Raw genomic sequence first — 18623 nt, forward strand, 5'->3', positions numbered from 1 at the left:
CAGCTTCTCACTATCTACTCTGTCTAGGCCCCTCATGAATTTAAAAGCTCTATCAAATCTCCTCTCAGCCTTCTTTTTTTCTAAGGAAAACAGTGCTAACTTCTCCAATCTGTTTTCATAACTGAAGTTCCTCAAACCTGGAACCATTCTCATGAATCTTTTCTGCACCCACCTAAAGCCTTCACATCCTTCTTGAAGTGCGGCGCCCAGAACTGGACACAATTCTTTAGCTGAGGCTGAACTAGTGATTACACAAATTCAACATTATCTCCTTGATTTTGCACTGTTTGCCCCTATTAATAAAGCCCAGGTTACTGTATGCTTTATTAACTGCTCTCTCAACCTGTCCTGCCACTTTCAATGATTTGTGTACATATGCACCCTCTTTAGAGTTGTACCCTTTATTTTGTCTCTCCATGTTCTTCCTACCAAAATGAATCACCTCACACTTATCTGCATTGGATTTCATCTGCCACCTGTCCACCAATTCTACCACTTTTCAATGTCCCTTTGAAGTTCTACACTATCCCCCTCATAGTTCACAATGCTTCCAAGTTTTGTATCATCTGCAAATTTTGAAATTGCGTCCTGTACACCAAGGCCTAGGTCATTAATATATGTCAGGAAGAGCGAGGGTCGCAACACTGACCCCTGGGGTACTCCACTACAGCCCAGAAAGCATCCATTAACTTGTACTCTCTGCTTCCTGTCACTCAGCCAATTTTGCATCCATGTTGCTACTGTCCCTTTTATTCCATGAGCTATAATTTTTCTCACAAGTCTGTTGTGTGGCATTGTATCAAAACCTTTTGGAAGTCTATATACGCCACATCAACAGCATTGCCCTCATCAGCCCTCTCTGTTACCTCTTCAAAAAACTCCAGCAAATTTGTTAAACATGATTTTCCCTTAGAAATCTATGCTGGCTTTCCTTAATTGACCCGCATTTGTCCATGTGACTATTAATTTTGTCTCAAATTATTGCTTCTAGAAGTTTCCCCACCACCAAAGTTAAACTGACTGGCCTGTAGTTGTTGGGCTTATCTTTACACCCTTTTTTGAACAAGCAATTAATACCTCAGCTATGCCCCCTGCCTCCATGCATAAACCTCCTTTTTGGTCCCTAATCAGCCCTACTCCTCCTTTTACCACCCTTTTTTTATTTTTATGCTGGTAGAAGATTTTGGGATTCCCTTTTATGTTAGCTGCCAGTCTCTTTTCATGCCCCCTCTTTGCTTCTCTCATTTGCTCCTTCACCTCTCCTCTGAACCTTCCACATTCAGCTTGGTTTTCAATTGTATTTTCTACCTGACGTCTGTCATAAGCACACTTTTTCTACTTTATCTTAATTTCTGTCTCCTTTTTCATCCAGGGAGCTCTGGATTTGTTTTCCCTATCTTTCTCTTTCAAGGGAAATACCTTGACTGTGCCAGAATCATCTCTTCTTTGAGGGTAGCCCATTGACCAGCTACTGCTTCTCCTGCCAACCTTTGACTCCAATTTATTTGGCCAAGGTCGATTCTTACCCCATTGAAGTTGGCTTTCCCCCAATTAGTTTTTCTTACTCTGAAGTGTTACTACTTTTGAAATTCTGCTTGCTAATTTTCTACCTAGCTTCCTAAATTCAGACTGCAGGACCACATCCCCCTTTCTACCTATATCATTGGTACATAGTGGACCACGACTGCTGGCTGGGGTTAGCAGAGCACTTTGAAAGAGTAGGGGGTTGTTGAGTGGGATGAAGAGGAGGGGGAAGATTTAACAGCGTCGGAGGAGAGTTAGAGCCATGTGTCGGGTAAGGTGGAGGCTGGTTGGAGACCGGATTGGGTAGGAAGAATTGGAGAAAGTTAGAATGTGGGGAGAAGATAGAGCAGAGTTAAAGGTCAGCTGAGGGGGCTTTCCTGATGTTAGAGGTGCCATAAAAAGAGTTTTAAAACCAGCATTGAATGTTTAAAAAATGTGTACATTCTGAATTAGCAAAGGAGGGATTGGTCACCAGGTTTTAGGTCAGGGCTCAGACTGTGCCATTGGGAATCAGGGTTAAAAAGATGAGAAAGCATCTTGAGATTAATGGCAGGGCTAGCTGCTTTGGAGGAGGGGCTGTGGTTGCTGTTGTGGCCAAAGCAAATCACACCCTGAGGCTGGGAATGGTGATGACAACAATATTGAGTCTGGGGCTGAAGTCACCGCTCAGCGGTGGTGACGGGCTGGTTGAGGCAACACACACGTCAAATGAAGTCGGTAACCAGTGGAGAGGCAGGTTTCCATGCTTAGCCCAGGCACCCGCAGCGAGAGCATTTTTTTAAAAAGTGGGTCATTAAATATATTAATTTAAATATATCAATTTACATAACATGGCCATTAACTGGGAGAGGGATGGTGCTCAGACACCCCAAGAGGAAAAGCAAAAGGCAGCACCAGTGGGAAACAGGTAAAACGATTTTAAATAAAGAAGAAAATTCTGGAATTAGGCAGCAGGTCTTACAACAGCCATGGAAAAGGAAGGTAGAATTAACATTTTAATGACTTTTCATTAGAACCGAGAAATGTTCTAGATCAATAGAGCCATGGAAAAGAGGGTGTGCAGAATAAAAGACCTGCAGTGTTATCCCTACCTTCCTTTCACTACAGATGATGCTTGATTTGCTCATTGTTCCCTTTTTTTTATTTTTAGCACCTGCTGTATTTTGCTGCAGGGTTATTTTAAATTTTACAAAGAAGATGAGAGGCAGGAGGCTAAAAACAACAGGAGCATGAAAGGCATATTAAATTGAAGATGAAAGTGAAAAATAAAACTTAGCTGAAGTGAGACCAAGACAGTGGATGGAATTTCTGAAATTTTTCAGAAAGTTAAGTACTGAAGCTTTTGAAGCTCCAGTCAGTGGTGAAATGTGCAGCTGACGTGACAGTTTATGACGTATGTAAACCATATTCTAGCCCAATTACTGTTGCTGACTCATTAAAAAAATTAACATGATTAAAATTAATTTTTAACACTTTCTTTGTCTCTTTTATTTCTCTATCTTAATCTCAGTTGTCTTACCCAATCTATATTTAGCCTTCTATACAAGGTTTAAATCATAATTTACACTTCCTGCTTTTTACTTATTGGCTTAAGAGTCTCCAGGGAAGAAATTTGTTCACATAGCGGGTGCTTCTAGTGATGCAGCGCAGTTTTACGTCAATTCCCTGGGGTGGCTATTTGTGCAGCCTGCGCAGCTTTCTTTTTTCCGGCGCTGCTCCAATGAATTTCTCCCCCCTCAGTAACTGAGTGACGTTACTTGAATCCGATTGGTTGAAGGGCTGTTTGTTTCCCTGCTCACAGACATCACCGATGCCCTGTGAATGGTGCAATGCAAGATCAGATGCCAGGCTGGAGTAGGTCTCCACTCAAAAGCCCACAAAATCTTTAAAGGAAGCTTTCAGCAAGGTGATCAGTGAACGCCATTCCTTCACAGCTGAACGTAAAACCTGGGCCAATACACAAAGACGCTGTTGGTTTTCAGTGGATGTTTATTAAGTGTGCTGGTTATAAATTTAAGTCTGCTGTAGGTACCTTTTCAGGTTCACTGGCATCAGTCATTCCTGTAAGTTGTCTGAATTTATGGGACATGACTATTTCTATGTGCACGATTGTGGGACCCAGGGGAGTAACAATATAATCCCTTTGTGACCTGATATTGTCTTTTGCATATGTATTTCTTAAGTTGTTTTGAAGGCAGACTGAGCTAACATCGTATGACATGAAGTCCAACTGAAATCGTAAGCTGTTTTATACCATAGCACTGTAAAATACGTAGAGCGATAGACGCAATCGTTTACTTAATTGATACAACTTCTATTTGTGTAATGATATAAAATAAAGAACACATAATGATGCATCTGTTCATCACAGCCATGTTACATAAATGCAATTATCCCTCTGTATTCATTCATGCAACTCATAGCACTACTATTCTCCCTGCAATCGCCTGTCTTTCACATCTATTTCCTGTCATACTGCCTGTCTGAACAACATCTTGCTTCGAGGAATATCAATTGCCTTCTTTGGTATGTGTTTCTTTCATATAATCCTCGTTCTATGTCAAAAAGCCTGTCCCTACTGCAGACTGATTGAAAGGTTTGCCAATACAATGGTGAGAGATGCCTTTCTGAATTTTGAGAGAAACTAAATATTACTCAACAAATTTCAAATTAGCATTTAATTACCATTTACATTTTCTTTAATCTCTTGCAAGTTGCTTATAAAAGCTCAGCATTAAAAGTAACTATTTTTCCAACTCATTTTTGTGGAAATATTATCAATAATTGAGAAATGTGACAGTGCTATTCTGAATTTCAGACCCATTATGAATCAAATGTTAAATACTCAATTTTTATCTAATGGGCCTATTTTATGTACAAAACTGCTCAGATCTATTTAGTTTGCAAATCACTTGTGACAATAGTATTCATTCCATGCCTCTTGTTGAGTAATAAATATTTTCAAACTGTCCCCACAAATTTTTCCCTTTCTTTCACAATGACCACGTATGCTAGCATACAGATTCTCAAACACTGGCATCCCTTTGTTCATTTGCTCAAGTGTTGAAGCCCAGACTGTGAATGATGTACAACTTTATGTCATGATTTAATCATGAAAGGCATGACAGTGAAGCCCAATTTATTCTCGCTTGACATCCATACGCATGCATTTTTACAACATACATCATTTATAGCAATCAGGAGTACATGACATTTTCCCACCATTTTCCTCTAAATATAGGATCACTGTGGTCAATTTTAATGCTCAATGTTGCAAAAGTCAATTTTACATAACGAAGCAAAGACAGAGATCAAAATTTTATTTTTCTCCGGGGAAACAGTCGAAGCTGGTCAGACGTATTTGTGTAAAGCCAAAGTGATTTTGACTTTCACCATCTGAGCTCCTATAGATTGCCTTGGCATATTTGATTTGAGTCTGCTACACCTTTTTCAGGTCCTATTCTGCGCCATCTCCATTCAAACACACATGGACAAATTATCCATCGCTCACATCTTGCAATAACAAAAAGAACGATTTTAACTCTGGCATTATGATTTTAACTCCTTAAAATTACCCAGGAGGCTTACTTGCCAATATCCTGCTCCCTTTCCACAGGCTTTCATTTTAACATGCTCTCCTCAGCATGCAGGCAGCAGCTAGTGCAGTAAAAAGGGGGACATGGCTTGTCTTCCCCCAATGATCCAGCACTGTGAAAAAGCAGTTCCATTTTAGGTACACACCACATTTCCGGAGAAGTCAGGATTGGAAATCTTGGCCAGAAATGTGGAGCTCTAGCGTGGTGCAGAAAAGTAGGAGCAGAGTGGCAACCAGAGTGGACGATGATTTCCACTCCCTTGGAAGATAAGAGATATGTAGCCCAGGAGTTGAACTTACTTGCTCCACATGCTGTTGAGCTTAAAATAGTTTGTCGTTCCCCTTGGTATTTGTTCACCAGATTCTCAGTGGTCTTTAAATCAAGGCTAATGTGTTGTCTCACCAAGAACACCAAATCCTAATTTAGTTTTTTCTTGAAGGTAGATAGCCACAATAAAAGAGGAATGTTTAAGCTGTGTTTCCAATGGTAAAGACATGAAGCATATAAAAGCATGAACCTAGCTAACTTGCCCAATTATTTAGGTCCTGTTTCAGGGGCACTGTTGACCATATTCTCCTCCCAACTGAATGCTCCTTTAATGCTTTAACTGAGGGAGTATTTATTTTTGTAATCCTTTTACTTTCCGTAGTAATTTCCTTTTAAATCTGGATATTATGGTAGAGTGATAACTACATGGATGTACAGTTTCACTGAACAGAAAATGGGCTATCCCTCCTCACTAATTGCAGAATATAGAGATGTGCATTTGGTTGAAATCTGTAATGCTTGAAGTTCAGAAAGCACATGTTAGGGAGTTAGCCAACATGGCAGATGAAATGATGTTGTTCTTGCAGTTAAATCTGTGACTTCGAAGGTTATTCTTTCAGACTGAGATAGGACATTGGTGACAAGGATCGACGCTGAGATATTTAGAATTGTGTCATGACATTTGCTGGAGTTGATATGTCTGCAGTCCAGGGAATTCAGCCAATACAAAAGATTGCTATTTGGCATCAATGTGGCACCAGAGATTTAACATCGCTAAATCCATAAGGTGATACAAGGGATGCCAGAATCAACCAATATCTCAGATTACATCATTTTTCATGGAGCCAATAGAGAGGAATATAACAAGAGGCTGAAATTAGTATTGGCTAGATTGCAGTCAGCAGGACTTACAGTAAATGCAGACAAGTGCGTCCTGGGAATGACTTGACGAACATTCATGGGGCATAAACTCAAGAGTGATGGAACCAGTCCAGCGAAAGACAAGATAGAAGCAAAAGCAGAGGCAATGAATCACAAAATGCCAACAAAGTGGGAAGTTTTCTGGGACTTTTAGACTATTGTGGGAGGTATCTCTGCTATCCTGGCTGGTCCATTGAGGAAGTTAACCAGAAAAAATGAATGGTTCATATTTGACGAAGAACAGAAAGCTGCCTTCAAAGCTTTGAAAAGCAGCTTGTCAAGTGCTCGAACCCTGGGATTCTATGATCAAAATGCACCAGCAAAAGTCATAGCAGTTGCTAGCCCAGTAGGATTAGGAGCAGTGCTGGTGCAAATGCATGCTGAAGGCCTGAGGTTCATTGCCTATGTGAGTAGGTCTCTGACAAATGTGGAGAGGAGATATTCTCAAATGGAGAAGGGCCCTAGGATTGGTGTGGGCATGTGAAAGATGCCATGCATATTTATTCGGCCTTGAGTTTGAATTAGTGATGGGTCAAAAGCCATTCGTGATGACTTATTCTCCTGGATCGAAACCATGTGCCAGAATCAAAAGATGGGCTTTGAGACTCCAGCAGTACAAGTACTAGGTGGTTCACATTGTGGGAAAGATGAACATCGCTGACCCACTGTTAAGACTGCTGAGGGAAGATCAAACACATGGATCCTCACTAGAGAAGGAAGCTGAATCACTTGCGTGGTTCGTGTCAGTTCATGCTGCACCCAGAGCAATGACAACTAGAGAGATTGAAAGAGAGTCAGACAAAGATCCAGAATTGGATGACATCAGACAGAGAATCCAAGCTGGAAACTGGGAGAATTGCCCATGCAAGGCATACATCTCTATACAAGATGAACTGTGTACAATTGGGAAGTGTATTCTCAGAGGAAGCTGACTTTTGGTGCCACAAAAGCTTAGACCTAGACTAATGACACAAGCTCAGTAGGGTAACTTGGGAGCGGTCAGTACTAATCAAAACCTACAAACCAAAGTATAGTGGCCAGGGATGGAGAAAGATGTGGAACAGTTTGTCAAAACCTGTCAAGGATGTCAACTGCAATCCACCATAACCAGTATGCAGTACACTGTTACTGACTGCACTATGGGAGGATGTAGCAGTTGACCTTTTAGACCGACTTCCATCAGGAGAGCCCACACTAGTGGTGATTGACTACTACAGCCGTTACTATGGGCTGAACCTTCGGCTCGGCGAGTGGGGGCAGGGCCCGCTCGCCAAAGCGTAAAATGACGCGGGGTGACGTTGGGCGTGCGTCCTGACGTCACCGCGCGTCATTTAGATTTTCAGTTCGGCGGGCCCCTGAACTAATTAAGCCTATTGAGAAAGCTGCCTGTCCAACCTTAAGGTTGGCGGGCAGGCGAAGAACCCAGGTGGCCTTCGCATTTTTCATGGAACCTCATCCACGGGTGGGATGAGGTTTCATGAATGATTTAAAATTTTGAGAAAAATTTTAATTAAAATTAATGCACATGTCCCAGCTCCAGTGACAGTTTCACATGAGGGAACATGTCATAAAAATTTTTACAACACTTTATTGGACTGTTTAAACTTAAAACTAATCTCCCTGAGGCACCTTTATGCCTCGGAGATCTCTGCGCTCCTTCACGTGCGAGCGCAAAAGAGCACCCTCCTGACTCAGGCAACATTCCCCCCCCACCCCGCTCCCACAGGGAGCGCTCAGTGCTTCTGGGCACGCGTCACGCTGCGCGGGCCTTAATTGACCCACCCACGTAAAATGGCGGTGCCCAGCCAATTGGGGGTGCTGATCAACCCCACGCCTGCCCCTGCACAACCCCCCCAAAAGGGTGAAAGTTCTCCCCATGAGAATGTTGTGTTGAGGTCTACAACAACAGAGAGAACGGTGTCTGCAATGACTGATTTATTTGCAAGGCACTGTCTACCGGTCTCTCTGTATTCAGACAATAGGTCACAATTCATTTCACAGACCCTTGCAGATTACATGCAAGTCACAGGCAATCACCATCACAGAGTCATCATCATAAATGACCACAGGCAAATGGGGAAGTGGAACGACAAAACCAGTCCTTAGCGAAATGGATGAGGATTGTTCGGGCTGAGCACAAAGATTGGAAGGAGGCCATGTATAGAGCAACTCCACACACTACAATGGGAAAGAGCCCAGCTAAGCTGCTATTTGGATATAAAATATGCACCAAGGTGCCAGAGCTAAGGGATAGCAGTGTTGATCAGAAGGTTCGAGATCATGAAGCTGAGAAAAAAGGTGCTGCAAAGTTTTATGCAGACCGCAGAAAGGGAGCTAGACAGTCTGATGTGATGCTAGATGATGAAGTACTGTTCGGGCAGGTGAGTCCGAGTAAGGTGGATACACCATTTTACCCCAAGCCATACACTGTTATTGCCAAGAAGGGAAAAGTGTGACTTTTCAGTCGCCAGAAGGAGTACTGTATGACAGAAATTCTTCATGTGCCAAAAGGTATCATGGTGACAAAGACACAGCAGCAGATGAACCAGATGTAGGGGCTGAGGCAAAGCTGACATCCAGCAATCCAGAAGTCTGGTAAGTCAGTGATGCGGATGGCAGGCAGACAGCTTGGTATCCAGAGGGAAATACATTGGTTCCAGAGGGGACGACAACACGTGCTAACACTGACGTGCTGACCAGAGTTTCTGAGACAGCAGGCAGACCACGGCACAAAAGGAGCCCACCAGAGCAATATGAAGATTTTGTGTGACTTAGTAACAGAACATGAAATTAGAAATCATTTTGGAACAGTGATTTGTGATTCAAAACAATGCCATTTTAAATTGAAAATCGGCACATCTTGACACAAAGCATGTGCCAAGAGGTGAAGTTCTATGTGTTGTGATTATATTCAAAACAAAAAGGGTGTACGTCAATAACGTACGTCAATCTTTGCCTTTGTGATTATGAAGCTCCTGTTTGTGATCTGTGCAAGTACACTAGAAAAATTGGACTTGATCGCTGAGGAACGTCGAATTACATACTGATGATTATCACAAGGTATGCCAAGAAATAACCACTCCAGAAAGTGAAATACTGAACAACATACTGAAACTGTGATGCACTTAACTTACCTGACATTTTTAATTGAAGAAATCAATTTACTCAGTGAGTTAGGGAAATAATGATTTGTTAAGCTTGTTTGCAAAATGTATTGCAGTACCTTGAGTAAGGGATGGAGTCAAAGCTACTGCACCAAGTAGAAAAAACATGGACATGTTTTGGTCTAATAAGGGGGAGATGTCATGATGATGGCTGATTGTGTGCATGGACTTGAGTATTCGATACTATACGGTACTCAGATAAGATACTGTAAGGTACACTCTGTTCTACATATGAGGTCACCTGACCTGGGGGTGTTGGTGTTGAAGGTCAGATAGCACATGTTAGCGAGTTGGCCAGCATGGCAGATGATGTTGTTCTTGCTGTTAAATCTATGACTTTGAATGTTGCTCTTTTAGCCTGACAAATATACTAAAATGCTCCTTCAATACTTTAACTGATGGAGTATTTATTTTTGTAATCCTTTTATTCCTCGTAGTAATTTGCTTTTAAATCTTGATATTATGGTAGAATAACTACATGTATGTACAATTTCACTGAAAAGAAACCGGGCTACCCTTCCTCAGTAATTGCTGTACATAGAGACGGCATTTAGTCAGAATCTGTGATGAATGAGAAAGAAAGAGATCAGGCGAAGTTACAGTTCTATCCTTCAAAGTACAGTTTGTAAAATAAACATTTTCAAAATCCGTTTAGGTGCATTTCCTATCATTTGAAAATGACTGTCTGGGCACTGTTTGAATAATGTAACACAATTGGTTTCAAGAGAGTTGTTTGGTAAAACTATACCTGTTCTTGGTCACAGTAGAAGTCAAGTGAGGTGGAAATAGTGAGATGATAAATATATCTTGTTGCTTTACAGCTTACATATGAGGCACAGAACATTATCTGATGACAGTATTTGTGATAAATTGTGTTTTATTGCTTGAAGCATTCTATGTTCAGTTTAACTATTAACAAGAACTATTAGAAGAACAGAGGAGGGAATTGCTGTATCACCAAATAGGTTCTGTCACTTCAGGAGATGGATGTACAGATTTTTTACAGAATTAATAGAAACTTTAACACAAGAAATATATCAGCCTAGGCACTTGAGGCACTATTTCACTTTACAATACTTTTTCTCAACCATGTACATAAGGTTTGCAATCTGGAACACAAACTCTTGGGGAATGCAGTTCTTCACATATCTTCAAGTATAGATTTTACGACATCAGCTCCAAAAATGCAGCAAACTGATTTAGACAAATGTAATATGATGCCTTAACTAAAGAAAAATGAGAGATACAGCCACTTGGTTTAGGCACCACAAGAATAGGGACCCAAGCCAAAGACATTGCAGAGAGGCAAAGAAATCCCTGGTGCACCTAGCCTGATCCTGAAGTGTGTAAAATTACCATATCGATGTGCACAAATATAATTGTAAACACATGAATATCAACTGATAAACACTCTTTTTCTTTTAGAAGTACACTAATTACAGCAATAGATAAACCGAGGTACAATATGAAGAAAAGGATAAATGTTTGGGAGAAGAAGCAGAATCTTGATGGCAATCCATTTGGCATTTCCCGTATAGAATTGTAACAGACATCTCATGGTTAACAGCTCTATGAAAAGATCTATCTATATTCAGTAAGGCCGAGATGTTTTAAGCCTATTTTGGAGGAAGGAAGCTAATGCATCCACTCATTCTAACTTGCCTAGCTGTTCATGAAGCAAAATTTCATGGCCTATCTCTATGATGAAATTAATTTAAAAATCAACTGTCAAACAGGCTTATAATATTGAAATAAAAACAGAAAATGCTGGAAATGCTGAGCAGGCCAGGCAGCGTCTGTAGAGAGAGAAATGGAGTTAACATTTCAGTTCGATGACCTTTCATCAGAACTAGGAAAAGTTAGAGATGTAATAGGCCTTGAGCAAGGGGTGGGTGAGACAAGGACAAAGGACATTGTACGATAGAGTGGAAGGCAGGAGAGATTCATTGACAGAAGAGTTAGTCTTACAGGACCAAAGGAAATGGTGATGAGGCAAGAAAAGAAACAAATAAACAAAAAATATGCCTGGAGCAGGTGTGCTGCTGTCTGAAAACAAAAATAAGAGAAAAACCGAAACATGCAAAGAAAACAAAATGGGGAACAGCGTTTACAGTTCTGAATTTGTTGAACTCAATTATGAGTCTGGAAGGCCATAAAATGCCTAATTGAAAGATACCTGATCTTTGTCCTTGTCTCACCAAACTCTTGCTCAAAACCTATTACATCTCTAACTTTTCACAATTCTGATGAAAAGTTATCGGCCTGAAACTTTTAAATCTGTTTTTGCCTTCACAGATGCTGCTTAATCTGCTGAGTTTTTCCAGCATTTGCTGTTTTCATTTCAGATTTCCAGCATCCACAGTATTCTGCTTTTCATTTGGCTTGGAGTATTAGAGTATTATATTCTTTGTTTGAACATTGAGACCACAAATTTGTTAAGCCCAAATCCTGTAACCATGGCTGGAATATTCCACTGTTTCTATGTAATACTTACGTCTGGTAAAACCTACGTTGTTTTATTCCTCAAACCCTTTCCAAATAATCACCTTTATACCCATGATATACTTATATATAGATACAGTACCAGTTCCTAGAAATTAAATCCACATGAAGCAGCTTTATTAAGATAGGGAGGGCCATACTGGCTATCATAGTTAATGGGATCTACAGAAATACTAAGTGGCAATGTGCACAAATTAGGTTGTGCTCATTCAAACCCATATCAGTAAACTGCGAGAAGGAAGCCCCTGACCCCTTATTTTGTTCCATATGTACCTACTTTTCTCAGCAAAGAACTTGTGTAATTTACTTCAATGATCCATCTATACTTACTTTCCCTTAAAATGGAATTCACTTGTAGAGCATCCTTAAGAGTTTAGATTCTACAATAACACTGATTTGGTAAAAGGAAAGGGCATTGAGCCAAATTTCCACTGATCATACAATTTTCCCATGACAAATTCTATAATTTATTTAATGCTTTCTGGGAAGATGCAATTAGATTATTTCTTAGCCCTCGCAATGTAACCCAATGAAAATCCAGACTACGTCTAACCATTCATCATCTATTACTGTCTGCTTTCCAAAACATGAGATTTCCATGTGGTAGTATACCTTGGAACAGTTTGTTCCATGGGGCATTGGATCTTGGTCTTTTACTTACAGTTTATAACCTTAAATCTATTTTTGCTAAGCGGATAATTTCCCAATTCTTTCTCAAAGGAATTAATTGGCAGAGAATTAGCTGCTTTTGCTGGGAGTCTGTTCCACCTGATAAGAACTCCATGGGGAAAATAATTTGTCTTATAATCTCTCATTTTGCTTTTGCATTATTCATTTTCTGGTGTGTCCTCTTGCCTGTGCTCACACCCTAGAATAAATAGTTTGTTTTCATTTGTACCTCCTATGCCTTTCAGCATTTTAAAGATCCATTTATGGACTTCATCAATCCATTTTCCAAAGAAAAGTTCAATATGTGAGTTTCCTTGTATAATTTAGCACTCTAAAGCCCAGAATCAGATGACGTAATAGTTATTAATGTGTTAGCTTTTGTTAAAAATGATCAGTTTTAGCAGGCCATCAGTTTCTTAAAAGGGTCTGTTGTGACCTTTCATTTAAAGAGGGTCAATGAATCCATTGATCAGTGACTACCATAGTTGTGCTGAACTGAAATCAGACGAAACCAACATGATCTCCACTGTAAGCTCTGAAGAGTCATATGGACTTGAAACGTTAACGCTGTCTTTCTCTCCAGAGATGCTGTCAGACCTGCTGAATTTTTCCAGCACTTTTGATTTTGTTTCATGACCTCCACTGAGCCCATCTATGAAGGTTACACCCTGCCTTATATTATTCTGTGTCTGGATTTGGCAGGTTGCAATCTGAAAGGCTACCTCATGATGATTTTGACAGAAACAGGCTACCGTTTCACTGCCACAGCTGAGAGAAAAAATCTCAGTGACATCAAGAAGAGGCCCCACTATGCTGACTTTGAACAGGAGATGGCACTCTTGCTTCCTCCTCCTCCCTGGAGATGAGCTATGAACTGCCTGATGGGCAGGTGGTCAATGAACAATTTAAATGACCAGAGATCCTCTTCAAACCATCTTTCTTAGTTATGGAATCCTGTGGTATATATGAGAACACTCCACCATGAAGTGTGATTTATATATCAAGGACCTGTCTGCCAACACTGTCCTGTCTGATGGTAAGACTATGTATTCTGATAATTGCAGGCTGTATGCAGAAGGAGATCATTGCTCTGGCTCCAAGCACCATGAAAATCCAAATTATTTTTCCACCTGGACGTAAATCCTTAGTCTGGAATGGAAGTTCCATCTTGGCCTCGCTGCCCACAATGGAGGAATACAATGAGCCTGGACCTTCCATTGTCCGTCGCAAATGCTTCTAAATGAACTGTAACTGTTACAATAATTATGCAAGATGAAGTAGCATGGCTTTAGTGCTTGTCTTAGGAATAAAAACTGGAACAGTGAAGTTGTTGGCGGTATTTTTTGGCAACAAACAAACCAGAAGCCCTGCAGTACATTCAAGGGCTGAATTGTACATTTAGTCATTCCAAATATTGATGTAGTGGTTATTGAAGCCTCTGTAGAGGCCACCCAAAAAGTGGAAAAATACTTAACCTTCTGTATTGCTTATATGTAAATTACGTAATTGGATAATGCCTTCTTTTGTACTTTTGGCCTTAAAGTTTTGAAAATATATGATTTTGGTATGCAAAAAGCTTTACCTTTATACAAACACAAGTGAGGTTTACATCCATTGGGCACAAAATAAACCACTTAAAACTTAATGTTGCAAGTTTGTGGTAACTACACTGAATAATGCAATAAAATGCACGTTTTAACAGGAATGAAAATCAGATGAAATCAATGATATTGCTCAGGTGGTTTTCAGAATAAGTTCCTTTACTGCATTTCGTCTGTGGTCAACTTTGCAGACGTTTCTATTTTGGCGATTGCAGGATGGCCTCTAAAAGTCAAGTGGTATGTTAAGGACCGGACATGATAGATTGTGCATGAACTATCCTTTTAACCAGCATGATAATTTAAAACAGAAGTACTCATTAAAGAAAAAGTAATAATGGTACCCTCCTTTCGAGAAACTTGTTGACGTATTTCATTAACTACTGACCCATTTTAGGATAGGACCTCTTCACTGAGAACCACCTTTCCTTTCAAATGTGCTTTCCTTCATTATTTCAGCTGATTCCATTATTTCTGGAATAACTCTAGATTCCCCCATCCTTCGTTACTCCTTTGCACGATGTCACTCAAAAAGATTATTTGCAGGTACAAGATCAGTTTCTCTGGGCAGAATTTTTCGCTGAGCGGGCGGGCATGCGCCTGACCTGCTTGAGTGTAAAACAACGCGTGATGACGTAAGGCGAGCATCTGACGTCATCGTGCAACCGTGCGATATTTCAGTTGGCGGGTGCACGCGGGAGTCGGAGCTGCACCAGCCAACAATTACAAGGCCAGTTCAGGCCATTAAAAAGGCAATTAGGCTAGATTTTACATTGCCTATGTGATTTTGTATTCGTCACACACAAGCAAAATGGGCAGCCTGTGCAAATAATGAGGAGTTTTGGAGATAGCTTGCTGCTGGTTGCTTATTGGTACTTGGCAGCTTCATCTCTGTTCAGGGCTTCATTTTTAGCATTTCCAGACTTCATTTAAAGACTTATTGGTGTCTCCAAGGCCCCCGGAGGATTCAGACTGTGTGGACCCTTCCAGGTATCAGACAGCCTTCTGTTACCCTGGTAATGGGGATTGTGGTCTCCGCTGGTGGCACCTCCTCTGAGGAGGAAGAGAGAGGCAGAAGGGAGGGGAGGTCAAGTGTCCAAATGCAGCTTCCAGGGGAGGGACCTGTGGGAGGAGAGGCGCAGGGCCAGAGGAAGCCTAAGGCAGAAGGGGCCGCAGAAGATGCTACTATCCTGCTGCCAGGGTTTACAGGCGACGATGCAGCTACCTCAATATGTCTGAGGTTCAATGCCAAAGGAGGCTCTGCCTCTTAAGGGAGACCGTGACCTCTATTTATCAGATGATTGGGCCTGAGATAAACTCCAACTATGTGTGTGGACACCCCATACTAGTGGCTCTGAAGGTCACAGCGGCCCCCAACTGCTATGCCTCTGGCTCTTTCCAGGGGTCAGTGGAGGATCTGTGATGAGTCTCCCAATCAGCTGTCCAGCAGTTGGGTCAAGCTGTTGACAGAGGCTCTGTTCAGGTGGGTACTGACCTTTATTCTTTACTGTATGGATGAGGCCAGCCAGGCTGAGCGAGCCAGAGACTTTGAGCAAGTGGTTTCAGAGACAGAGCTCTGAACAAGAGTCATACAGACTCAAAATGTTAACTTTTTTTTTCTCTACAGATGCTGTTAGACCTGGTGTGCACTTTAAACATGGCGCCTGGCGTGAGGAAGTGGTGAGGCGATAGCGTGGCAGGTGAATTGGAGGTCACTCACCAGTGAAATGGAGTGTTTCCCAGGAATGCATGATTAATGAGGTCGGATTGAGACAATATGGTGCAAAAACCCGCCATTGTGGCCGGCAGGTAAAACGTCCGCTACCGCACTTGGTGCAAACCTGGGCAATTCCGCCCTCAGTGACCTCCATCATGCAACAGTGCATGGCAAGTTGGAAACTTTCACCTGTTCCAGCCTGGAAAGAGTTGGACGCATTAAAACTTCATGACTACAGTCATCTTCATAGTCACTGGCAATGCTGTCCTTTCACTGTTCTGACTGAGGTTGTTCTTGCATCTTCAGAAGATGGCAGATTTCAGAGAAGGCATCTTGAGTGAAGAACAGACATCTGACACACTGTTTCACTGAGGTTCTCGTAGGATGGTCAAATATGGCGTCCTGCTGGGAGCCTTTCCCTCCCTGCCCCTGCTCCTCCGCTTCCCTGCTTGAGCAACTTGCCCTGCTCCATATCGTGTCTGCTCATTCTCTTTCATGATGGAGTCCATTCTATTGCATACTACTGCATCCATGTCTGGGAGCAAGTGGTTTCTGCAGAATCCTTGAAGTCAGCACAAAATCCTTCAGCCATGACACACCACTCTCTTTAGAGAATTCTATAAACTCTAGAAACCACCAGACATTTGCACAATCACAGCAACAGCCAAAAGAAATCAAACAACCAAATATTTTCTTTCCAACCTAATGGTAGTTGATAGTGCCTTTAAAATAGCATTTATTGGAGGTCTTTCCTGCTCCTGAGCACTTGTACAGCTGTTTGAGTTTAAGAGAGGTTGTAACTGGTGCATTGAGCTCCAGAATGAGAGAGTTGGTGTCAAATCAGCATCACACAGTGATTATTGTCACAATCCACCTACTTAACATACTTCCAGTAGGCGTTTCCTGTGTGTATGCTAATGCGTCAACTTAAATGGCTTCCCTCATCAGCGTGTGTGTACGTATTGGAAGAAAAATAGCATTCAGTGACTGGAAATAACGAAAGCTAAGGAGCCACATTTTGCAACCTAAACCTGTTTCCTGGGGCAGCTGATGAGCAGAATCTTGTTGAGGCATCAGGTGTCTCACCTGCCATCTGGAGAGCAGCAGAAGACCCTCACGCTGCCCTGTTTCAGGAAGGCCTGTTAAATTACAAGCCAATCAGGTGAGGCCAGCAGTGGGCCTTTCCCTGGAATCACAAGCCCGGGGGTGGAAGTTTTACCTACCGAGAGCTGCCAGCAGCTCTTGTGCTCAGCAGTGACACGGAGGCCATGGCTGCTGCAGGAAAAACACCTACTGGAGTCCAGGATCATGGAGTGACCCAGGCCACAGGTAAGTAATATGGGGTGAGGGAGTTTCATGGGTTGGGAGTTGAGGGGAGTGTAGGGGGGTTGGCAGCAAGGGCAGGGGGTGGCTCTTGGTGGCCTCAGCTTCCTGATGTGTGCCTTTGATCGAGGGGCCCCCTGACCCCTCATCCCTCCCACCACCCATGAGGTGACAAACTAGCTGCACAGTTGTAGCTGTTGTGCATGCCGTGAGGTGATGGGCCCACTTGAAACTCTTTCGAGTTATCGACAGTCACAGATTGCAACTCTTTCGAGTACAATCACAGTTCTTGGTTTCCAGGAGTGGGACATGAACCCACAACCCTCTGATTCAAAGGTGAGGGTGCTATGGACTGAGCCACAGCTGACACCTCCCTTGAAGCTGCATTAATACCAGTGGAGGCAGGATGAGGCCCTTAAATGGTCATTAATTAGCCACTTAAAGGCCTCAATATGCACCAGGACAAGAAGGTTAACCAAGGGCCCTCCCGCTCAGAACTTAACTTTGGTGGAGGCGGGAAAGTGGCGGGGTTCCTTCCCACCTCCAAACTCACCACCAGCGCCAGCACAAGATTCTGCCTGACATGTTTTAAACTCACTCCACAGCCCCACCTGCCCAAAAGATTTATAACTGGGGCCATAGATTCAAATGGGATGCAAGGAAATATCACACAAGTGCTTGTTTGTTACTGGAGTAGTCCAGTAATCTTTAAGACAAAATTAGACCCTGAAGAGAAATGCATTATTGGACGTGACCTCCAATTTAAAATTGCAGTCAGCCATATTGGAGAGGAAATGGAGTTTGGGGCAGAATCTTATTGAGACATCAGCCTGCTGCCCGGAGAGCTGGCGAGAGACCTGCACTGCCTCCTTTTGGGAAGGCCCTCTGAACCACAACCAATCAGGCAGTGGCGAAGCCAGCAGCAGGCCTACCCTAGGAATCAAGGCCCTGGAGGCAGAAGCAAATCAGGGGCCAGCAGTTCTTGTTCTCAGCAGTGCCACAGGCAAGGTAGTGGCTGCTGCAGGAAAAGTACCTACTGAACTCCCAGGATTGCAGAGCGACCCAGGCCAGAGGTAAGTAATGTCGGTGGGGGGAGTTTTGCGGGGGGTCGGTGGGGGAGGTTGGGTAGATTTCGCAGGTTGGATGGTCACTGGGAGAGGAGTTTAGGGAGCGGCAGCATTGGCAGGAGGGCTCGCTCTCAGCCCCTTTCATGTGGGAAGTTCCTCAGTCAGGCACTGAGTGCCTTTTATTGAAGGACCCCCGCCTCCCCGCCCCCCCCCCCCCCCCCCCCACCCACCCTGGAGGTGACATGCTGGCAACACAGTTTTACCTGTCATGCACG

At 42.5% G+C, this 18623-nt stretch overlaps 1 protein-coding gene and 1 pseudogene across 1 annotated transcript in view; both read left to right on the forward strand.

Annotated features, from left to right (window-relative positions):
* Positions 1 to 18623, forward strand: part of LOC144681722 (receptor-type tyrosine-protein phosphatase gamma-like) — an 803078-nt gene that overhangs the window by 430065 nt on the left and 354390 nt on the right. The gene's annotated exons all lie outside the window — the stretch shown is intronic.
* LOC144681725 (actin, cytoplasmic type 8 pseudogene) lies at positions 13354 to 13941 on the forward strand (annotated as a pseudogene).

This window comes from Cetorhinus maximus, chromosome 6 (assembly GCF_964194155.1).
Source record: "Cetorhinus maximus chromosome 6, sCetMax3.hap1.1, whole genome shotgun sequence".
Lineage (NCBI taxonomy): Eukaryota > Metazoa > Chordata > Chondrichthyes > Lamniformes > Cetorhinidae > Cetorhinus > Cetorhinus maximus.